Consider the following 22,039-nt stretch of genomic DNA (forward strand, 5'->3'; position numbering starts at 1 on the left):
TCTATTTCATATATTTATTAAAAATACAAAGACTCAAACTATGTATTTAACTGTTTTTTTTATAAATACATTTTAAAAGCATTAGTGTGCCTTGTTTGGGGAAATAAACACTGTTAGAGAGAAGCAAATAATTTGTATTCTAATTTTGCCTAAATAAAATTTCTATTAATTGAATGTTGTTCCAAAATTTACTAGAGAAACTTATACATGCAAAATTCACTTTAAACCATGAAGTACTACATTAACAAGAAATATTACAGTAATAATTTAAAGGAATCCTAGGGCTAAAATTATTTTGAAGTTATTTCATAGACTTAGTTTACTTAAATGAGCAAGGCCATAGGAGAAAAAATATTCATGAATAAATGTTCCCCTTCAAAGAGAGGAAGAATGAAAAAATAGAAAGGAGAGGAGATTCCTTATTTTCAGCTTTTATTCACAATTTGGTGTGCAGTCCTCCAGGGGATAGGGCCAGAAGATCCATTATTTGTAAAATAAATATTAGGATAAAATCCAAGAAATGAAAGAAACCACTATAATATTAAAATTGAATTGGAAATATTCACATAAACCCATTATTAAATAGTACATTAGTTATCTACTGCTACTTAACAATATTAACACAAACTTAGAGGCTTAACACAAGACACATTTATTCTCTCTCTTTTTCTGCGGGTCAGGAGTCGGGGCATGGCATGGCTTAGCTAGATGCTTTGCTTCAGGGACTAACAAAGCTTCAGTTAAGGTGCCCGCCCAGGCTCCATTTGCGTCTGCTTCCCTGCTCACGTGGTTGTGGGCAGCTTTTCATTCCTTGCGGGCTGCTGGAGTGAGGTGAGGGCCTCAGTTTCTTTTTTTTTTAAATATATTTTATTTATTTATTTATTTATTTATTTTTAATATATTTTATTGATTTTTACAGGGAGGAAGGGAGAGGGATAGAGAGCTAGAAACGTCGATGAGGGAGAAACATCGACCAGCTGCCTCCTGCACATCCCCCCAGTAGGGGATGTGCCCGCAACCAAGGTACATGCCCTTGACCGGAATCGAACCTGGGACCTTCCAGTCCGCAGGCCGACGCTCTATCCACTGAGCCAAACCGGTTTCGGCATGGGCCTCAGTTTCTTGCTGGCTGTAAGCTGGAGGCTTCCCTCAGTTTCTTGCCCAGTGGCCCTCTCCCCAGGCAACCCTCAGCATGGCGGGTAGCTTCTTTAAAGGCAGCAAGGGACATAGTCTCCTTGTAAGGCTGGCAACAGTCATACATACCACAATCATATACTCTATGCAACCTGTCACCTTTGTCATACACTAACGACTAGGAGCGAGTCATGGTTCCTCCCACTTTCCTGAGGAGGGGAGCACACAGAAGCACGAACACCAGGAGGCAGGGATCATGGGGGCCACCCTAGAGGCTGTCAGCCACAATATGTGAATTTTCTAGTTCTGTCTATTGAAATGGTCTAAAAGCATTGCCACCATTCATTGTCATGTTCGAATAATGAACCCCCCTCCCCTAGTGCTCAGGTTGTTGTATCTGAAAACCATTCCCCAGTTTAAGGAAGCTGGGCCTTTTGGAGAAATAGCTTATTCCAGGGCTGGGACAGGAAAAGTACAAGGAAAGCCAGGGATATTTTGTTATGCTAGAAATCAGTAGTTCTCAAAGATTAGTGGGGTCCCGTTGCACTGGCCGGAGTCAGGGCATTTAGAGGATTATGAAGACTCATGGTGGCAATGAATTGAAACAGGTGGAATCTATGAAAACCCGTGGTTTAATAATGATGTTCAAAAGTCTGAAAATGTTTACTTGTCACCATTTGAGGCAGCTATTATTCAACTCTTACTATGTAATTTGGCTATTAATAGTAAAGAGTGAAGCATTTTTTTTTTTTGCCTTTCCAGTAGAATCTGTATTTCAATAACCAAATATCCCCAATGGATAAAGGGAGCTCTACTTCAAAGATGAATGCCAATTAATAAATGTAGAGAGATGATAGATTTTAAAACACCACAGACTTTAATGGAGGCTCCAGAGGAGAACCCATTCCTTGCCTTTTCCAGCCCCCAGATCAGGGGTCCTCAAACTTTTTAAACAGGGGGCCAGTTCACTGTCTCTCAGACCGTTGGAGGGCCGGACTATAGTTTAAAAAAAAACTATGAACAAATTCCTATGCACACGGCACATATCTTATTTTGAAGTAAAAAAACAAAAATGCAAAAACACCCGCATGTGGCCTGCGGGCCGTAGTTTGAGGACGCCTGGCCTAGAGGCGGCTAACATTCCTTGGCTCTGCCCGCATCACTCCGGTATTTGCTCCTATCTTCATATCACCTTCTCTGCCTTCTGACCATCTTGCTTTTTCTTATAATGACCCTGTGATTACATGGGGTCCACAAGGATAATCTCCTTATCTCAAGATCCTAACCCTGGCTGGGTAGCTCAGTTGGTTAGGTCATTGTGCTGATACGCTAGGTTGTGGGTTCAATCCCTGGTCAGGGCACATATAGGAATCAACCAGTGAGCCCTAACCGGTCTGGCTCAGTGGATAGAGCGTCGGCCTGCGGACTGAAAGGTCCCAGGTTCGATTACGGTCAAGGGCATGTACCTTGGTTGCGGGCACATCCCCAGTAGCGGGGTGTGCAGGAGGCAGCTGATCGATGTTACTCTCTCATCGATGTTTCTAACTCTCTATTCCTCTCCCTTCCTCTCTGTAAAACATCAATAAAATATATTTTTAAAGAAAGAATCAACCAATGAATGCATAAATAAATGGAACAACAAATTGATCTCTCTCACCACTCCTCTCCTCTCTTCTCTCCTTCTCTCTCTCTCTCAAATCAATCAATAATAAAAAAAAGATCCTTAACTTAGTCACACCTGCAGAGTTCCTTTTGCCGTGAAAAAGATTCAAGGGATTAAGTCATGGACATCTTAGAGGGGAGGCCATTTTCCTGTCTACCACAGTATGTGATGTTTTTACTTTTGTGTCTACATTTTGTAATTTTATATAATGTGTATTTATTACTTAAAATGTGTAAGTTAAACGTAAAAAAATGTTATAGGTTAATACCAAGTGACATGAAATACGGTTCTTTGAAAACTTTTATCGGGCTCCATATGAAGCGTGAGCTTCACATCCAGTTATTTTCTTGGTTTTTACTGATACTAAATCAGAAAATTCAAATTCACAAGTATGTGTCGCCAGAAATGGCAGTCAGTGTTCGGTAACTGGGCCAGAGACATTAGTGTGTTGAATTAAACAAGGACTCATAAATTGAGAAGTCATTTCTTCCATTTTGTGTTGTCCCCGGACACTAAGAGGATGAAATATCGAGCTCAAATTCTGCAAGGAAGAATGTTTTACTTAGGAGAGTGGGTCTCACTGAGGGCAGCACCACCCAAGGGTGTGCTTTGAACACATGTGGGGTTGCTACAGTGATTGACAGGACTCCCCTGGCAGGGATTTCCTGGCAGTTAATGGGAAGGAGCCAAGAATGTCATATGTTCTTCAATGCATGTGACATTCTTACAAGGACAGATTTTCCTCCCTCTTATGTAATTTTCAAATGTCCCCTTAGAAAGTCACATATATGAAAAACCTATTTGTAATTGTCTGAGCCTAAACCCAATCTCATTTTGCATCTAAACTCCAAGTACTTTCTTCTTTTTTTCTGAAATTGAATTTTAACAAAATATGGAATGCTTTCACAAAGCTGCATGTCATTCTAGCATTGGGGCCATGCTTATCTTCTCTGTATAATTCCAATTTTAGTATATTGCTGCTGAAGCGAGCATAACTCACAGTCTTTTACGCACAGTTTTAATATCCTGGAATTTTCCAGGAACGGAACCACTATACAAACTGAAAGGAGTGTGTGTTGTTTTGTTTGGAACTTTACCAAGAATGGTTTAATGGTTTAGAAAATCACACCAGTGACATCAATGCCATTTATGGGCTGTGCTGGCTATCTCCCATTTGCCCTTCCAGATCCACTCCACTCCTCTCTGTCTGCTCTGTGCCCCTGGGAAGGGACTGTATCTACAGGTTTCTTTGCCTTCCAGTTTCTGGGCGGGTTCACTCAGAAAGCGAAGGCAGGAAATGTGGAACGTGGAAGGAGAGGGGTGTATGCCGCTTGAAATGACTACCAGGTAATAGGTGTTTTCTGATCCGTGGCAAAAGAAAATTGGATGTGACAATTTTATATTCCATTAGGAAATGATAACGTTGTACATGTGATGGAGTCCCAGCTAGTCAGAAAGCACAAGTAATGCGTATGAAGAAGTGCTTTAAACTCCCATGGGCTTAATGGTGGCAAGCTAAAGTTTAGATATCCTTAAAACGTTTGTCATTTTTTGTGTGTGAGAGATTTATTTTGCTTATGTGAGGCTAGTATTATTAAAACGCTATGAAGCTCGGCCGGTGTGGCTCAGTGGTTGAGTATCTACCCATGGACCAGGAGGTCACCGGTTCGATTCCTGGTCAGGGCCCATGCCTGGGTTTCAAGCTCCATCCCTTGTCCCCAGCAGCGGGTGTGCAGGAGGCAGCCAATCGATGTTACTGTTTCTCATTGGTGTTTCTGTCTCTCTCTTCCCCTCTCTCTCAAAAACAAAACAAAACAAAACAAAAAACCCCAACCCTATGAAAAGATAGACATATTAATCGAAAGGGAACCACCATCTTAGGAAATACATAGAAGACAATACTATTAATAACTTTCTATAGAATTTTCACTTAAAAATAAAACCCTTTCTCATGTAATATTTCCATTGATAATGGGAAAATAAAGATGAATATATATTGAAAAAAAAACCCCACAAAAACAAACAACCCTGCTATGGTACTTGCTCCCTCTGATATACTTCTTCCTTAACTCACATTTATGGCTTCCAGAAAGTTCTCTATGATTGTACAACAGCAAAACACAGGCTTGGTATATGCACAGTTTGCTGTCACTGGGTAAAAATGGATGGCTGCATTCTAGCCCCTGAAAGCAGTGGTGAAGGGAAATATTGCTAGGGGTAAAACTTTGAGCATTATGTCTTATTGTTCATTTCATGTGGAAGGAGAGATGGCCTATTTTCTCTCGAGGCATAATATTGTTGGGAGATACAATCTGTCAGAGCCCAGAGTGTCCCTGATGTTCTTGTTTTGTATGCCAAGAATGCGAGGCCCTGATCCTCTTTACCTGGGCTTTCATCTCTCAAGGCCATATTTGCAGGGAGTTGCCTGGAGAGATGAGATGCTATCTCCTTGGACAGAGAGCAGGTTTGCCGTAAAAGATGTGAGTTCAGCCCTGGCCAGTGTGGCTCAGTTGGTTAGGCATTGTCCCATGCACCGAAAGGTTTTGGGGTTCTATTCCGTCAGGGCACATACCTGGGTTTTTAGGCTCAATCCTGGATAGGGGGTGTGCAGGAGGCAGCTGATTGATGTTGCACTCTCACATCAATGTTTCTCTCTCCCTCTCCTTCTCCCTCTCTAAAAATTACTAAATATTCAATGCCTGCTATCTGTTAAGTAGGCAGTGGGGACAGAGTAGTTAGGGAGATCCTATCTAATAAAAGAGTAATATGCAAATTAACTGTCACTCCAAGACAAAATGGTGGCGCCCATAGCCACAAGATGGCGGCGTCCAGTCCTCTCAGCCCGCCGGAGTCACCCAGTCTCAGGGAGAGCTGCTACTGAGAGCCGGCAGCGTAAGCGGCCTGGCGGAATGCTGTCCAGAGATCCTCCTGACCCTTTATAAAAAAAAAAAAATTCACTCCCCATGGAGTGATCCCATACACACAAACCTGCAGTCTCGGGTCTTAGCCTTGGAGGTGCCCGTACCCCCACGGCTGTGATGCAAACTCTCATTGGGTACAGAGTGTGTCCATCTGGGCCCCTCCACATCCCCCCTGTGGGACTTGAGGAAGTGGGGAACCCATGCAAGTATATGCTGATGATGCTCATACTTACTGTGCTGCTGGCTTCCAGGGAATGGAAGCAGGCTAACTTGTTAGCTTGTAAGTAAGAGAAAGTCCCATATACCAACAAATATTTGTTATACACTTTGTAGGTGGTTTTACAAGCCTTTTGGGTATTACGTGACTCATACCTGAGTTTGCATTGGGGGTTGTGACTTGGAATTCTTCCTCTGTAGTTTTGGCCCTTATGGAAAAATTTTTGTCATTTTTATGTTTGAATGACTTCTTTTTATCTTTGTTCAGGCAAAACTCCACTGGCAGAGGTATAATTTGCACATCTGTTAGAAAAAGCAGATAAGTTTTACTGAGTTTATGAAACGATTTGACAAGTTTCATAGCAGACAATACTAAGGACCAGGGGTGAATGTATTGCCAATATAATAAATCAGAAATTCAAATATTCATTGTCAGGTTTTTTTAATTCACACTATAGATGGATAACACTACATGGTCATTTTTCATTGTTTATAATTCTATTTTGCTCCTTTCTTTCCCATATTAAGTTTTATTTATTTATTTTTTTAAATATATTTTTATTGATTTCAGAGAGGAAGGAAGAGGGAGAGATAGAAACATCCACGATGAGAGAGAATCATGGATCAACTGCCTCCTACAAATTCCCCACAGGGGATCGAGCCCACAGCCCAGTCATGTGCCCTTGACTGGAATCAAACCTGGGCCCTTTCAGTTCACAGGCCGACGCTCTATCCACTGAGCCAAACCGGCTAGGGCTCCATATTAAGTTTTAATCTTCTTAGAGCTGTCTTTATTTCCCCCAGTTCTAAATAACGGAATTCCAGCATTTGAACTGGAAACCCACAGGCCCTCCTAACTGCTGGGGTAAGAAACCCCAGCAACAGCCTCGGCTAGTGTGGCTCAGTTGGTTGGAGAACTGTTCTTTTGACCAAAAGGTGGCGGGTTCGATCCCTGGTCAGGGCACATATGGGAGATAACTGGTCGATGTTTCTCTCTCTATCTCTTCCTCTCTCTTAAAAAAAGAGAGAAAGAAAGAAAGAAATTCCAGAAACAGAATAAGATGATTTTCTTGTTTCTTAAAATGTCCTTGAAAATGTTATGTCTAACCATATAATACTTTTGGGTCTTGTAAGACATCTGGAAATCAGAACTTATGGCTTGTTCTGTGAATGTAACCTTGGCCTTAAAAGGCCGGTGATTCTTTTTGTTTGTACTACTTAATAATGTGTTTCCTGGGTAATGGTATTTAAATTTACATCTCCATGTCCTAAAAGCTATGAATACCTATGAGTTTTAGTAGCTAAGTTAATTGAAAATTTATGTGCACACAAAAATTTATGTGCAAATATTTATAGCAGCTTTCTTCATCAAAAACTGGAAACGACCAGATGTCCTTCAGCAAGTGGATGATAAACTGGTAGCTGACTACAATGGAACACTAGTCAGTGAGGGAAATATCTATTGATTCACTCAACATGAATGAATCTCTTTTGAGTGGTAAAATATACATAACATAAGCATGGATGAATCTTAAATGCATTTTGTTAAATGAAATAAGCCAGACTCCAAAGACCCAAACGTATTGTATGATTCCGCTCATGTGACATTTGGGAAAAGGCAAAGCCATAGGGATGTGTATAGCGATAGGAATATCGCTGCTGTAAAAAATGACCACAGCCGAAACCGGTTTGGCTCAGTGGATAGAGCGTCGGCCTGCGGACTGAAGGGTCCCGGGTTCGATTCCGGTCAAGGGCATGTACATTGGTTGTGAGCACATCCCCAGTAGGGGGTGTGCAGGAGGCAGCTGGTCGATGTTTCTCTCTCATCGATGTTTCTAACTCTCTATCCCTCTCCCTTCCTCTCTGTAAAAAATCAATAAAATATATTTAAAAAAAAAAAATGACCACAAACTTGGTGGCTTACGGCAACACAAATGTATTCCCTTACAGTTCTGGAGGCCAGGGGTCTGAAATCAGCCTCACTAGGCTAAAGTTGAGGTGTGGTAGGGCTGGTTCCTTCTGGAGCCTTAGGGGAAAACTTGTTTCCTTGACATTTCTAGCTTCTGGAAGCCTCCTGTATTCCTTAGCTGACTCTTTCCTCATATCATTCCATCCTCTTGCGCCCATTCTCATGACTCCTCCTACCTCCTTTGACTTTCTTACAGCTCTCTCTTAAGGACCCTGGTGATGACATTTAAGACCAACCTGGATAATTCAGGATAATCTCCATCATCAGATCCTTAACTTAATCACATCTGCAAAGTCCCTTTTGCCATATGATGTAACATTCATCAATTGCAGGGATTAAGACATGGATGTCTTTTTTTTTTTTAAGATTTTAAAAAAATTGATTTCAGAGAGGAAGAGGGAGTGAGAGAGAGAGAGAGAGAGAGACATCAATGATGAGAGAGAATCATTGATCAGCTACCTCCTGCACTCTCCCTACTGGGGATCGAGCTCATAACCCGGGTATGTGCCCTGACTGGGAATCAAACCTCGACCTCCTGGTTCATAGGTCGGTGCTCAACCACTGAGCCACATTGGCTGGGCTACATTAAAATTTTTTTTAATAAAATAGTTCTGGCCCCAACCCGTTTGGCTCAGTGGATAGAGCATCGGCCTGCGGACTCAAGGGTCCCAGGTTCGATTCCGGTCAAGGGCATGTACCTTGGTTGCGGGCACATCCCCAGTAGGGGGCGTGCAGGAGGCAGCTGATCGATGTTTCTCTCTCACCGATGTTTCTAATTCTCTATCCCTCTCCCTTCCTCTCTGTAAAAAAATCAGTAAAATATATTTTTTTAAAAGTCTGTAACTATGTACAATGACGGGTGTTAAATAGACTTACTGTGGTGATCAACTATTGAACCATTATTTTTGTACACCTGACACCCATTATGTGTCAATTATACCTAAAACTAAAGAAAGATGGTGCTTTGACTACATAATGTAAAACTAATGACAAAAAGAACTGTACGTAAATACTGTACTCTAGTTGGCAGATACAGAAATATAGATATGTAAGTATACGTGAGGTAGTATACTTAGATATATTTCCTGGCTCTGAGTGCCGTGATGGCCTAGAAGCAGTGGCACTCAGCAGCAATGAGAACACATCCAGACCTTGGTTTCTAAACACCATTCTCCAATAAATGGAACCAGGACTCCTTGAAGAAATGGCTGATTCTAGGCCTGGGGCAGGGAAGAGATAAGGAGCCTGCACTTGGCCTCTCCAGACCCCTGCTGGGAGTCCCATGCTGTGATGTTTATTCTGATTTTCAGGCTCTTGCTATAGTGTGTCCTTTCCCTGTACATTTGAAAGCTTTGTCCTTTTGGGTCACTTCTTCAGCAATTAAACCCTGTTCAAGTGCCATTGTGAGTGCAGCTATATATTCTATTCTTGTAAAGGTTGCATGGGCATGAGGGGGGAAAAACGGGGTATCGTCTAGTATGCATATTTGTTTTCAGATTTATTAGTCATATTATTAAATGATTCTCTATCCTTCATATTTTGGCTTTATAAACTACAGTGTCACTTTTGTTGTTGTTGCTAATCCTCACCGGAGGATATTTTTCCACTGATTTTTAGGAGTGGAAGGGAGGGGAGAGACAGAGAGGGAGAAACATTGATGTGAGAGAGACGCATCGGTTGGTTGCCTCCTGCACGTGTCCCAACCAGGGCCAGGGATCGAGCCTGCAACCTAGGTACATGCTCTTGACCAGAACCGAACCTGGGACCCTTCAGTCTGCAGGCCAACACTCTAGCCACTGAGCCAAACTGGCTAGGGCTCAGTGTCACTTTTTAATGTCAGATTCTACTAATATATAAATATTTCCATCTTTGATTTCTCTTAATTTGCATTTGTTTTATATGTTTCCCCTTTTCTTTACGTTAATTTTTTGTTTCATTTTGTGATTCATTTAAATAATATGAAATTCAAATTTTATTTTTAAAATTTATTTATTAATTTATTTATTATTTTTTTGCCATGTCATAATTCTTTTTTAAGGTGTGAATTTTGTTTATATATATATATATATATATATATATATATATATATATATATAATTGATTTTAGAGTTAAAATTTATTTTTAATTATAGTTGATATACAATATTATATTAGTTCCAGGTGTACAACACAGTGACCCAACATTTATATACCTTACAAAGTGATCACCACAGCAAGTCTAGTAATCATCTGTCCCTGTACATAGTTATTAAATGTTATTGACTCTATTCCCTATGCTGTATATTACATCCCCATGACTTATTTTATAACTGGAAGTTTGTACTTCTTAATCCCTTTCCTCTTTTCTACACAAACCCCCATCTTCCCTCCCCTCTGGCAACCATCAGTTTGTTCTCTGTATCTATGAGTTTGTTTCTGTTTTGTTTGTTCATTTATTTTTTTGGATTCCAGATATAAGTGAAAGCATATGGTATTTGTCTTTCTCTGTCCAACTTATTTCACTTAACATAATACTCTTTAGGTCCATCCATGTCTCAAATAGCAAGATTGAATTCTTAATCCAATTTGTGAATCTTAATCTTTAATAGGGGAGTAGATTCCATTTATATTTATCATGATCACGACTACATTTGTTTAATTATTTATGTCATATTTTATGCTATTTTTAATGATTCTTTATCATTTTTATTTGTTTTACGATTTAAAATTTTTGTGGTTTATTTATTTATGTTTGTGTCCATGAGTTTCTGTTTTATATCCCACACATGAGTGAAAGTATAGAGTTCTTAGCTTTTTTCTGACTGACTTAATTCACTTATCCAGTCCTCTATTGCAGGGACACTTTGGTTGTTTCCATGTCTTATCCGTGGTGATTTAAAAAATGTGTTTGTTTTCCCTTTTGACTGTTTGCTTTTATCGAATTCATTTCTTTGGAAGACATATATACTCTTTTTGATACTGCTAAGCGTGACTTTTAGGTTTTTCAAAAGCATCCTCTGGGTCTGGAGGAGGGAATGTACACAAGTATTTTAATAGCAAGAAAGCTGTGAACAACTGTCAGGGTCATGTCAGAAGGACTCAGGAACCAACTTAAAGAAGTTCCCATTAGCCACAGTTGGTATAATTTGAGCACCAAAAAAAGTAATTGCAGTGGATTGAAACACATGGAATATGTTTGAATCATGAGTTTAAAATGCTACCAAATGTATTTTAAAAAATATTTTATTGATTTTTTTTACAGAGAGGAAGGGAGAGGGATAGAGGGTTAGAAACATCCATGAGAGAGAAACATTGATCAGCTGCCTCCTGCACACCTCCCACTGGGGATATGCCCGCAACCAAGGTACATGCCCTTGTCGGGAATCAAACCTGGGACCCTTTAGTCTGCAGGCCGACGCTCTATCCACTGAGCCAAACCGGTCAGGGCGCAAATGTATTTTTCACTTTAAAAAGAAAACACCTGATTGAGGCAGCCGATTTCCAAAACGTTGAGGTGACTATGGAAATTGTTGAGGTGACAAGTCTCTACTAACACTCTCCCCAGTAAAAGAACCATTTAGCTGGTGAAAATTATTTAAAAAAAAAACCCAACCATTTAAACTTTCTGGAATTTGTCCCAAGGACACACAGCAAATAGAAACATTCATTCAAGAAAATCTCCTGCGTAAACCTTAGTAAGAACAGTGGGAGTCTGTAGCATTTGAGCCGTGAACTGCTTCCCACTCCCCAACTCAGTGTGATGAAAGCTCTATTGGAAAATTCAGCCCAGAAGATGGGGTTCCCTTTTCTTCCCGCTGCCAGTCTTAGACCATTGTTTCACTCCAGGAAGGGCAAGCCGTCAGGCAGAATCTCTCATCTCTCATCAGCTCTGTGTTGCCCAAGCTTCATCCAGGCAGATGCAGGGGAGAGGATTGGAGCTCCCTCCCCTGCCCAGCCTCCCCAGTAGGACAACAGTTCTACTAAGCGTGGTACTGGGTCCCACCTGATCCCCCCTGCTTCAGCTTGCTCACAGGGCAGAGGTTCTAAATCAGGAGGAGGAGCAAGAGAAGACCCAGGCCGACGACCCCTGCCCGGTTCCCCTCTTGTAAAACGGATGTGTCACTCTAGAAGTGGGACGCCATCCTCCCCTCCCCCAGCTCAGGTGTAGTAGTGCCGAGGTCCTCTTAGAACTGACAGCGGTGCCCGTCACACGGTGTGTGTGTGTGTGTAATATTTGTTAGCGATTATTGTGAAAGACTGGCAGAGTGTACGGATCTCTGGTTACAACCTTTTTCTCTAAAAATGTCTACCTGTTGCTCCATTTTCTTCTGAAAGCTGATATTGCAGAGAAGTCTGAAACCAAATTGTCTTTGTTGCCTTGGAGCATAGCGGTGAAGAACGCTGGTCGGCCTGCCTTGGTTTGTATTCTGACCTCCTCAGTTTATACTGGATGCATGACCTTGGGCAAGTGTCTTGACCTCTAATCCTTACTGCCATCATCTGTACAGTGGGGCAACTCCTACACCTCCCCATCGTGTACCCTTAGCATTTGTTGGCCAAGCGTCTCTCTGATTCGCTTATTTTTCTCACTCCGCCCTTTTCATTCCGGTGGGATTTCGAATCACAGGACCCGCAGCCCCTGGCCAGTTCTCTTACTCCATTCTCTTGGCCACTGTGATGGATCCAAGGGCGAGCGCGTGGCAGAAAGACAACTGGAGACCTTCTCTGGTGAAACCAGGAGAGAGACTCCATCTCTCTCTTCTGGCGTCACTGAGCTCTGATCATGGGAGCCAGGAGCTGCGGGTGCCACGTCTGGAGGAAGCCTGTGGGCCCCCCGGAGGAATGAGAGAGCCGCCGAGGCAGCTGGAGAGCAAAGGGATCCCGACAACATAGTTGGAGTTCCTGAATCTGGCCACCTTAGAGGCCAGCGCCACCCTGTTTTGGAATGCTATGAAGTCTGAAAGGGAGAAGTCACGCAGAGCATCAAGCAGTGTGCCGAGCAAATGATGTTTTCTCCTGTCTTGATGATCCCGGGCTGTTTTCTTTTGTAGCGAAAACGTATTGCCATGTGTGTGTCATTAGATAATCCTCCCTGAAATGGGGTAAGTTCCTTCCTTCAGTCTACACATGGAGATCTCCCTTAAACTCAGAAAAACCTTTTTTTTCTAAAAGATCTTTCATGCCCTGGCCGGCTATCTCAGTTGGTTAGAGCATCGTCCCAGTATGCCAAGGTTGCTGGTTTGATTCCCGGTCAGGGCACACACAAGGATCAACCAGTGAATGCATAAATAAGTGGAACAACAAATCTCTCTCTCTCTCTCTCTCCCTCCCTCCCTCCCTCCCTCTTTTCCTCCCTCCTTCCCTCCCTCCCTCCCTCCCTCCCTCCTTCCTTCCTTCCCTCCCTCCCTCCCTCCCTCCCTGCTTCCCTCCTTCCCTCCCTCCCTCCCTCCCTCCCTCCCTCCTTCCCTCCTCCCTCCCTCCCTCCCTCCCTCCCTCCCTCCCTCCCTCCTTCCTTCCTTCCCTCCCTCCCTCCCTCCCTCTCTCCAATAAATGAACATTAAAAAAATAAAAGAAAACATCTTTCATCATGTATTTCTTGGCCAGGAACGTCACGCACCTGTAATTTGTTGATCATTGTCCCAGTGTCAACGCTCTCTTCATTCTCCTCCACATCTGAACACCGAGTTCCCAGGGGCATGGACGTGGGTGATGCAGTACCAATGCCAAGAGCTGTTGCTCCTGGGCCATACCATGCCCACGGGAGGACTCTAAGCCACGGGCTGCCACAAGCCCAGCCCCAAATGGGTTTCTGCCTTGTCCTTGTCCCACTGTCTTTCTAGTAGCAGGGATTTGCGCTACAGGATTTCTCAGTAACAGACTGCATGCAAGGTCAGAGTGAGGAGCAACAGCTCTGCAGGATCCCAGAAAGCCCTGCTCCCTCAGCAGTGCCCTGGAGCTCCTGGGATATGCAGGCTCTCAGGCCCCATCCTATATCAGGAGCATTTTCACAACATCCCCAGGGGCCCTGTGTGCCCATTAAAGTTTGAGAAGCTCTGCTTCAGAGCACAGGTTCAGTTTGAACCTTTTATTCATAATCCATTTTTTGGGGTCTTCTCACAAAGTCTATTTTTCCACCCCCAGTAAAAACCTTTCCAGACCTAACTGGTTTGGCTCAATGAATGGAGCGTTGGCCTGCGGACTGAAGGGTCCCAGGTTCGAGTCCGCTCAGGGGCTTGTAACTTGGTTGCGGGCACGTCCCCAGTGGGGAGTATGCAGGAGGCAGCTGAATCGTTGTTTCTCTCTCATCGATGTTTCTGACTCTCTATCCCTCTCCCTTCCTCTCTGTAAAAAATCAATAAAATATATATTTTTAAAAACAAAACAAAACAAAACAACCCAACAAAAACCTTCCCGAACTGACCAGACCAGATCATGTAATGCTCTGACACTTGATTTTCATGTGAATTTTCCCTGAATATAATGACCATAAAGTGGGGGTTCCATTGCTGGATCACTTAGCAGTCATATGCGCAATTCACACTTTATAGAAATCTTAATTTTACTCAGTCAGATTACTACTGTGTCCTTGGCTTGCCTCACCTTTTTGAGAATTACGAAACTTTCCACATTTTTGCCAGCTGCTTCTTCCTGTTTTGCTCTCAATTTGGGTTGTTTCTATTTGCTTGATGCCTGAATGCAAAAACAAGTAAAAATCATTTGTGGTTCATGTAAACACAGAGCACAATTCAAATTTATTCCATATGAGATTCTCTGACGAGGAATCATGTCCGATTACTGGTGAGAACATTTTTGCCTTAAAATGTAATGTTTAGTTGTCACTCCTTTGAGCATATTTATTTAAGCATTTTGGGGTGAAAAGTCATTTGAATTAGAATCATGAAAATAATTACAATAATGAAACGTCGTTAAAAAGGAGTCTTTGTTCAAAATGTGGGAGAATTTTCAAGAGCTGCTTTAACAAATGTTGCTAACTGAAAGGTCATTCTGTAAGATACTTATGTTCTTGGCAAAAAGTAAAAAGTATGAGCACATCAAGTATTGGCCACGGAATGGGGAGTTGGGAATTCTCTTCTGCTGGAGGGAATGTATATTAGTATAGTCGTTTTGGAGAGTAATTTTGAAAATGTGCCATATCCAGCAATTTTACTTCTTTATACTGCAAGCGAAACTTATAAATATGAGCAAAGAGGCGTTTACCAGGATGTACTAATATTTCTTATAGTATCATTGGTGTGTGCCCACCGGTCTGTGTATTCACCTGAAATGCTGGTTAAATTGCAGATTCCTGAGCTTTATCACAGATCTACTAAAAATCAGAATTTCTGGGAATTGAGGCCCAGGAGTCTGCATCTTTAGTAAGGTGTGCCCTTGCAAGTTTGAAAACCACTGCAGTTTTCTTAATCATAAGTGGTCTAGTTTTATTGATTTAGAAAGTAAGTGCAACTAATGCTTGCCCCACTCCAAAGATTCTTTGATATTTGAAGTATTTTTGTCTCTGTATTGTTGTTTGTTTTTTAGACTTGCGGTGGAAAATTTCAAATATACAACCAGAAGGAAAGCGGGGCGGCGGGGGCGGGGGGGGGGGAGGGAGAGGAATTAAGAGAGGGTATCGGGGGATAAATGGTGATGGAAGGAGACTTGACTTAGGGTGGTCAACACACAATATAATATATAGATGATGTACTATAGAATTGTACACCTAAACCTGTATAATTTTATTAACCAATGTCACCCCATTAAATTCAATAAAATGTAAAAAAAAAAAGAAAAATTAAAATATACACACAAAGAGGATAATACATCAAACCCTCATGTGCCCATCATCCAGCTTCAACAATTGTGTGCTCATGGACAGTCTTATTTTAATTCTATCCCCCACCCACTGCACCCTCAACTCCTGTTCTGTCCTCACCCATATTATTTTCAAGGCTATCTCTGATAGCTGTTTTATCTGTAAATGGTTTGATAATGTATCTCTAAAACATAAGTCCTCTTTTAAAGATATAATCACACTATCATTACACCTAAACCAAATTAACAATAATTTGTTTTTTATCAACATGTATCTTGTCATTGTTGACAACAATCCACTCAGTGTTCACATTTCTTCAATTGTCTCATCTTTTTTTTACACTTGCTTGAATCAAGATTGAAATAGGTTGCATATACAGCAATTGATCGCTATGCCTTTTAAGTCTTTTCTTATCTATTGGTTTCTCCTCCAGTTTTTTTCTCTGAATTTAGTTGTTGAAGAAAGCAGGTCCCAGAGTTTCCCACCATCTTGATTTAGTCGATTGCATCCCTGTGGTTTCATTGATATGGTTCCATGTCCCCTGTATTTCCTGTAAATTGGCAGTTAGAGCTAGAGGCTTGATCAAGTTCAGGTTTGACTTTTTTGGCTGGTGGTGCTAATGGATAGGAGGGGGCCTCCTCTTCCCTGGTTGCTAGTGGGGTTGGAATTCTTGTGCTATCCAGAGAAAAGGAGTTTTCTTTTTTTAAAAAAAATATATTTTATTGATTTTTTACAGAGAGGAAGAGAGAGGGATAGAGAGTTAGAAACATCGATCAGCTGCCTTCTGCACACCCCCCACCGGGGACGCGCCCGCAACCAAGGTACATGCCCTTGACTGGAATCGAACCCGGGACCCTTGAGTCCGCAGGCCGACGCTCTATCCACTGAGCCAAACCGGTTTCGGCGAGAAAAGGAGTTTTCTGAGGCTCACAGGGGAGGATGAGATATAGTAGAAAGCTTTATTTCTGTGTCATTACATCCCTCGGTTTCCAGAGTCCCATTTTCCTTTAATCCAGTCATAGACGTGTAGCAGGGGCTTCGGCAGAGCTAAAATCAGAGCCAGTGTCCAGAGTTTCCTTTCCATGTTGGAGCTGGGGCCAGGCCAGCATCAGGCTAGCTTAGCTTGTATTTCCCGCTGCAGTCCATCAGTCCGTTGCGTGTGGGGTCCGCATGGCCATGGGTCCTATGAGTGAATGCAAGGAAACAGCAGCAAAAAAAGAGTCAAGCATGACAAGAGAGCAACCAGAGAGAGCGCTCCTTTTAGGGTATTATGTATTCCCGAATGTTCGCCTGTTTGCAGTCCTCAAGCCCATTCTGGCCAACCATCTCTGTCCCCAGGTGTGATTGACAGGCAAGTACCTCCTCTATGTCACCCCAACTTTACTGGGTACGCATCTATTTTCCTTTTGTTAGATCCCTTCCCCCAGTGTTTTGCAGGGAATTGGCTTGTGGTTCCCTGGGGAGTGCAAAGTTGCAGCTTCCTGCTAAAGCTGCCCAAATGACATACTTCTAATGCCTGGCCTTTCTCCTTTGCTCCTTTCCTATTATGAATAACTAGCTGATTACAATGGTATCAGTGGTGTTGTGTACTTCCATCATGAGGCATATGTCTGGTTGTCGCTCTGCTTAGCAGCCACTGATGACTGTTGCCTAGGTCCATTGATTCATTAGGGGTTGCAAAATGGTGATATCTAACTCTAGCAAGTCTTCATGTATTCGTTGAAATACTTCTATGAAAAGAAAATGCCCTTCATCAACTATGTGTTTAACCTGAGGAACAGTTCAGACAGTATGAAGTGCCTCATCTTTCCCTTTACTAGTTTTCAAAATAATGAGTTGGTTCTGTAGCATTCTCCAAAGGTGATCATTAAAAAAAACACACCACAAGGTATAATTCACGTGCCATAAAATTCACTAGTTTCTAGTATATTCACAAAGCTGTGCAACCATCACCACTAGTTGATCATTCTAAAAAATATTTTTATTGTTTTTTTTTTGTTGTTTTTAGAGAGAAAAGAAGGGCGAGGGAGAGAGAAACATTGATATGAGAGCGAAACATCAGTCAGCTACCTCCTGCACACCCCCTAATGGAGACTGAGCCTGCAACCTGGGCATGTGCCCTACTGGGGAGTCCAAGAAGCACCCTTTTAAGTGCACAGGAGGATGTCCAGCTAACTGAGCCAGGGCTAGTTGATCATTTTTAAAAATGCCATTACAAACGCATCCACCTACTTGATGCATTTCAATTCATAGCAATTATTCTTTTGACATTCAAATTTTTAAATCTTTAGCAAACCGGCACCTCTTTACACTGGTTCCTGACACCTTTTGACACCTAGTAAGCTTTCTGTTAGGAGGAGATATTCCTGGTTCATCTTGTATTTTTCCACTCCAGCCCAGGAATCAATCATGTCTCTCAGAACTGTGGTTCCTCTAGTCGAAAATTGAACATAGAGGCAGCAATCTGGACACCCGGCATGCTCATTATTTCCTCACTTATATTCAGGAATTAAACAATGTCTTATTCAACTAATGACTCGTGTATAAAATACTGTTTGAAAAATCACCTAATTGTCAGTCATTGTTCATTTTAAAATTATTTCCCTTGGGGAGGGTGTGTGGCTTAAAAACTCAAATTAAAAATTCTTACTTGGCATTAATTATAGCCTGCTGAATTCCAACGTGATGCAACTTGCTCATGTTAAGATAAGTACACATAAGATGACTTGAGTATCAAGTATCAGATAGATGGTTAATTGTTATAGGGTGTGCTTAGTTCAATAAAACTAGAGCCTTCCTAGGGGAAAGTAAGTATTTTTTAACCTTTGGGACATAAAATAATTAGCACAACATTATTCAAGGTCTATATTTTCTCATAAACCAATAACTTATTGTTTTCTATTTGGATTTCCAGCAGTTAGTGATGTGAAGTGAAAATCAATAGTATTTTTCCTTTTTTTTTTTTTTTAAGAGCTTCTTTTCTGACTAATCTTTCTCTGGAAAAATGATTGAAAGGCCTTGTATTATTTCTGGCTCAAGGACCTATAAACATGTCAGGAATTTTTAGTTAAGTTATTAAAACATTGTCAAAACCTTGAGTAGATGCTTTTAACTATCTGATATACATTAACAGCTCTGAAGGAACAAATAAATTTTAGCACATAACCAAAATCCCTTGACTGCTTTGTAATCATCTATTTTGTAGTCACAGCATATACCTTTGAAATGTTCTGCTCTCAATGTCCCTAAGTCAAATTTTATTTGAGAAAATGGAAGGACTTAAGAATGTTTTTTAGCTTTTTTTTTTTTTTGTATATAATTTATTGATTTTTTACAGAGAGGAAGGGAGAGAGATAGAAGAGTCAGAAACATCGACCAGCTGCCTCCTGCACACCCCCTACTGGGGATGTGCCCGCAACCAAGGTACATGCCCTTGACCGGAATCGAACCCGGGACCCTTCAGTCCGCAGGCCGACGCTCTATCCACTGAGCCAAACCGGTTTCAGCAAGAATGTTTTTATTCTGCCATAGGTAACCTCCTTATTCAGACTTCTCCAAGTACCACATCTTTTTATTCCCTGTGCCCAGAATTCTATAGGTCCTTAATACTAAAACGGTGAACAAAAGTATCAAGGCTAGTAGGCTGTAGTAGGTCCTTTAAGTGCAAGGTGTCAGGTTAATCACCCAGTGATTAATTACCAAATGCATTCAGTGATCTTAGGTGTCCTCAAGGTTCTATTGTGAATATTCTCATAAACTATGTTTTGATTTTATTATAACATCGAATGATTTCTAAATTTTTTTTATTGATTTGAGAGAGAGAGAGAGAGAGAGAAAGACATCAATTTGTTGTTCCACTTATTTATTCATTCATTGGTTGATGCTTGCATGTACCCTGACTGGGGATTGAACCTGCAACCTTGGCATATTGGGACAACTGGGCTATCCAGCCAGGGCAACATAGAATGATTTCTGATCTCTGCTGTTCACGCTTCCTTTGTGCCTTCACTTTATCATAAGTATTTAATATTAAGGGTATTTCTAGTAAAATGCTTTTTATCATACACTGTTCTTTACAGCCTTCCATAAATGGATTTGAAGTAGAAGTTACTTTCCCTTTTTTGAAAAAATAGAAGTATAGTTGATTTCACCTGCATAATCATCTATGGGCTAATTTTTGTTGGACTTCAATAAAAGTTTATTTAATGTAATTAATAGAAATAGGCTTTCCTTTTCTTGTTTCCCATCAAAGCCTTTATGCATGAAAAGTAATGGCAAAGGGCTCTTTTATTATAAAAGTATCAATACCTAAACTACTTCTGGTCTTTTAAGTTGAGGAAACCTTTTTTTCATTTGTGCTCCTTGACACTCTTAAGTGCTTCATACTGGTGGGCTTAGAAGTATTTGATGGTAATTATGGAAGAACTAATAGGAAGGCTGACATTAGGTTTTTGTGTTCATGCTGCTTACAGTTGCATGGATGAGACCCCATTCTTGACACACCATAGCATTAAACAGAGGCACTTGGAAGGAAAGTACCTACATGCTGGTAATCAATTTTTTTTGAAATTATATTAGTGTGAGTATACAAGATATTTCTCTTTTCTCACTTATATTTACCTTTCTGTGAATAGAGTCTATATCATAGCCCGATGGGGTTTTCTACAAATGATGAAGACATGTTGTCATTTATCATTTTTAAAATAAACTGAACCGCTTGAAAAAAAATCAAAGCTGAAGTCTTGAAAGGAAAATTACCATCCAGCACATTCTCAGAGATTTCTTCTTATTGTACCTTTGGTTTGTAAGATGTCTGAAGGAAAGGACAACTTGCATTCTGGGAGTTTTAAAAAGTTATGACAGGAAATTAAAAATATATGGCTTCTGTATTTAAAATGAGATTTCACAACATATGCTATTTATGTTAAAACTTTTGTGTTCTGGACCGCTTAAAATGTTTTTATCTAACATTTAGTGAAGAAATAAAGCACGTCAGATATCCTGATTAAAAAACCAAACTGTTTACCACTTAAGTGTAACTTTTAAACATAATTTGGGTCCCAAGTTTAGTATGGAAAGAGCTTAAACATTTAAACGAATGAAAAAGCAAAATACGCATTTTGGGGGCTGATAAATGCTTTGTTTAATCAAATACATATTACCCCTTCTCTCCAGTCCGTTTTCTTTTTAAACTTGAAGAGGCTGTTTAAGGAAGTTTGTAAAAAAACACCCATACCCAATTCTGCTCCCTTTCCGTCTTTATTGGAGAATGTGAAAAATTGGATCTTATGAAACAATTACACAAGAGTTGCATTTCATAGGCTCCCAAACTCTGAAACACCGATATATATATAGAAAATATACATTCAAAATCTCTGTTCATTGCAACGTGCGAAACCCGTTTCAAATGTAACCAACCCTCTTCCTTGTTTTTCTTCCCCACTCCCGCAAACGAATAGTCAGTTAGGCTTTCTGGCTGAATGCTTATTTTTAAAAAATTAAATTAAATGGTTTCGTAGTTGCTTTAGGATCACCTTTCTACCCCTCCTCTTTCCCACATACCCACTTAGACTGGCAAGCCTATTTTCATTTTATTTCAAAGATTTTTTTTTTTTTTTTTTAAAGCGAAAGCAGGGGACGGCGGGGGTTGCTAAATTTATCTTCTCCAGCCACGGGGATGAAAACACATTTACTGCGGGCGGGGGTCTGAGGGCCTGCAAACAACTCGAGCAGGCGCCTCGGCCAGGACGGGTGAGGACAGGCAGTATGTCTCCGGGGAGGGCCCGGGGGGCGGCCGCGGCCCACAGGAGATGGTGGGGGGCGGCCGGGCCCCACGCGGGCTTTACAGCCGAGGCGGCGGCAGCGGCGCGTGTGTAGCGGTGGCGGGCGGGAGCGCGGAGGAGGTGGAAAGAAGGGGGGGCGCTGTCACGGAGACCCCGTCGCAGCGAGGCCCACTAGGCTTCCCGGCCGCGGGGCGTATGCTTCGCCGACCCGGGGCTCCAGGGGGACCCACCGGGCGGAGGAGGGGGCCTCTCTACCCTTCCGCATTTTCCTGGGTCTCTCTCCCGGGCGGTGACGTGACGTGCTGACGGCGGGCCCGTGCCGGGGAGCTGGGCCGCTTTTTGTCAGCTCCGAGCTCGGCCCCTCCTCCCTCCCTCCGCCCGCCCCACCAGCCGGAGCCCGGCCCAGTGCTCCAGAGAAAGGCCGGCCTGCAGTACCCGCCACCGTCGCCGCCCGCCCGCACGCCCGTCCGGTGAGTTCCGGGCGCCGCCGCGGCCGCGGGGCCTAGCGCGCGTGCAGCGGCCTGGTCCCGGCCTGGTCGGCGGCCCTCAAGGCGCCCTTCC

General features: G+C 42.0%; 1 protein-coding gene and 1 non-coding gene across 3 annotated transcripts in view; one reads left to right on the plus strand and one right to left on the minus strand.

Moving 5' to 3' along the window:
• Positions 1-3,684: 3,684 nt before the first annotated feature.
• On the minus strand, positions 3,685-3,789 carry LOC114234061 (U6 spliceosomal RNA). Its single transcript, XR_003620257.2, has one exon. It is a non-coding gene; the product is annotated as a U6 spliceosomal RNA (small nuclear RNA).
• A 17,756-nt stretch (positions 3,790-21,545) lies between these two features.
• ZFX (zinc finger protein X-linked) overlaps positions 21,546-22,039 on the plus strand; it is a 35,952-nt gene continuing 35,458 nt past the window's right edge. For both annotated transcript variants that reach the window (XM_054720787.1, XM_054720791.1), the window contains exon 1: positions 21,546-21,948. The gene's annotated coding sequence lies outside the window, so the exon portion shown is untranslated. The remainder of the gene's footprint in view (positions 21,949-22,039) is intronic.

This window comes from Eptesicus fuscus, chromosome 1, assembly GCF_027574615.1.
Source record: "Eptesicus fuscus isolate TK198812 chromosome 1, DD_ASM_mEF_20220401, whole genome shotgun sequence".
Lineage (NCBI taxonomy): Eukaryota > Metazoa > Chordata > Mammalia > Chiroptera > Vespertilionidae > Eptesicus > Eptesicus fuscus.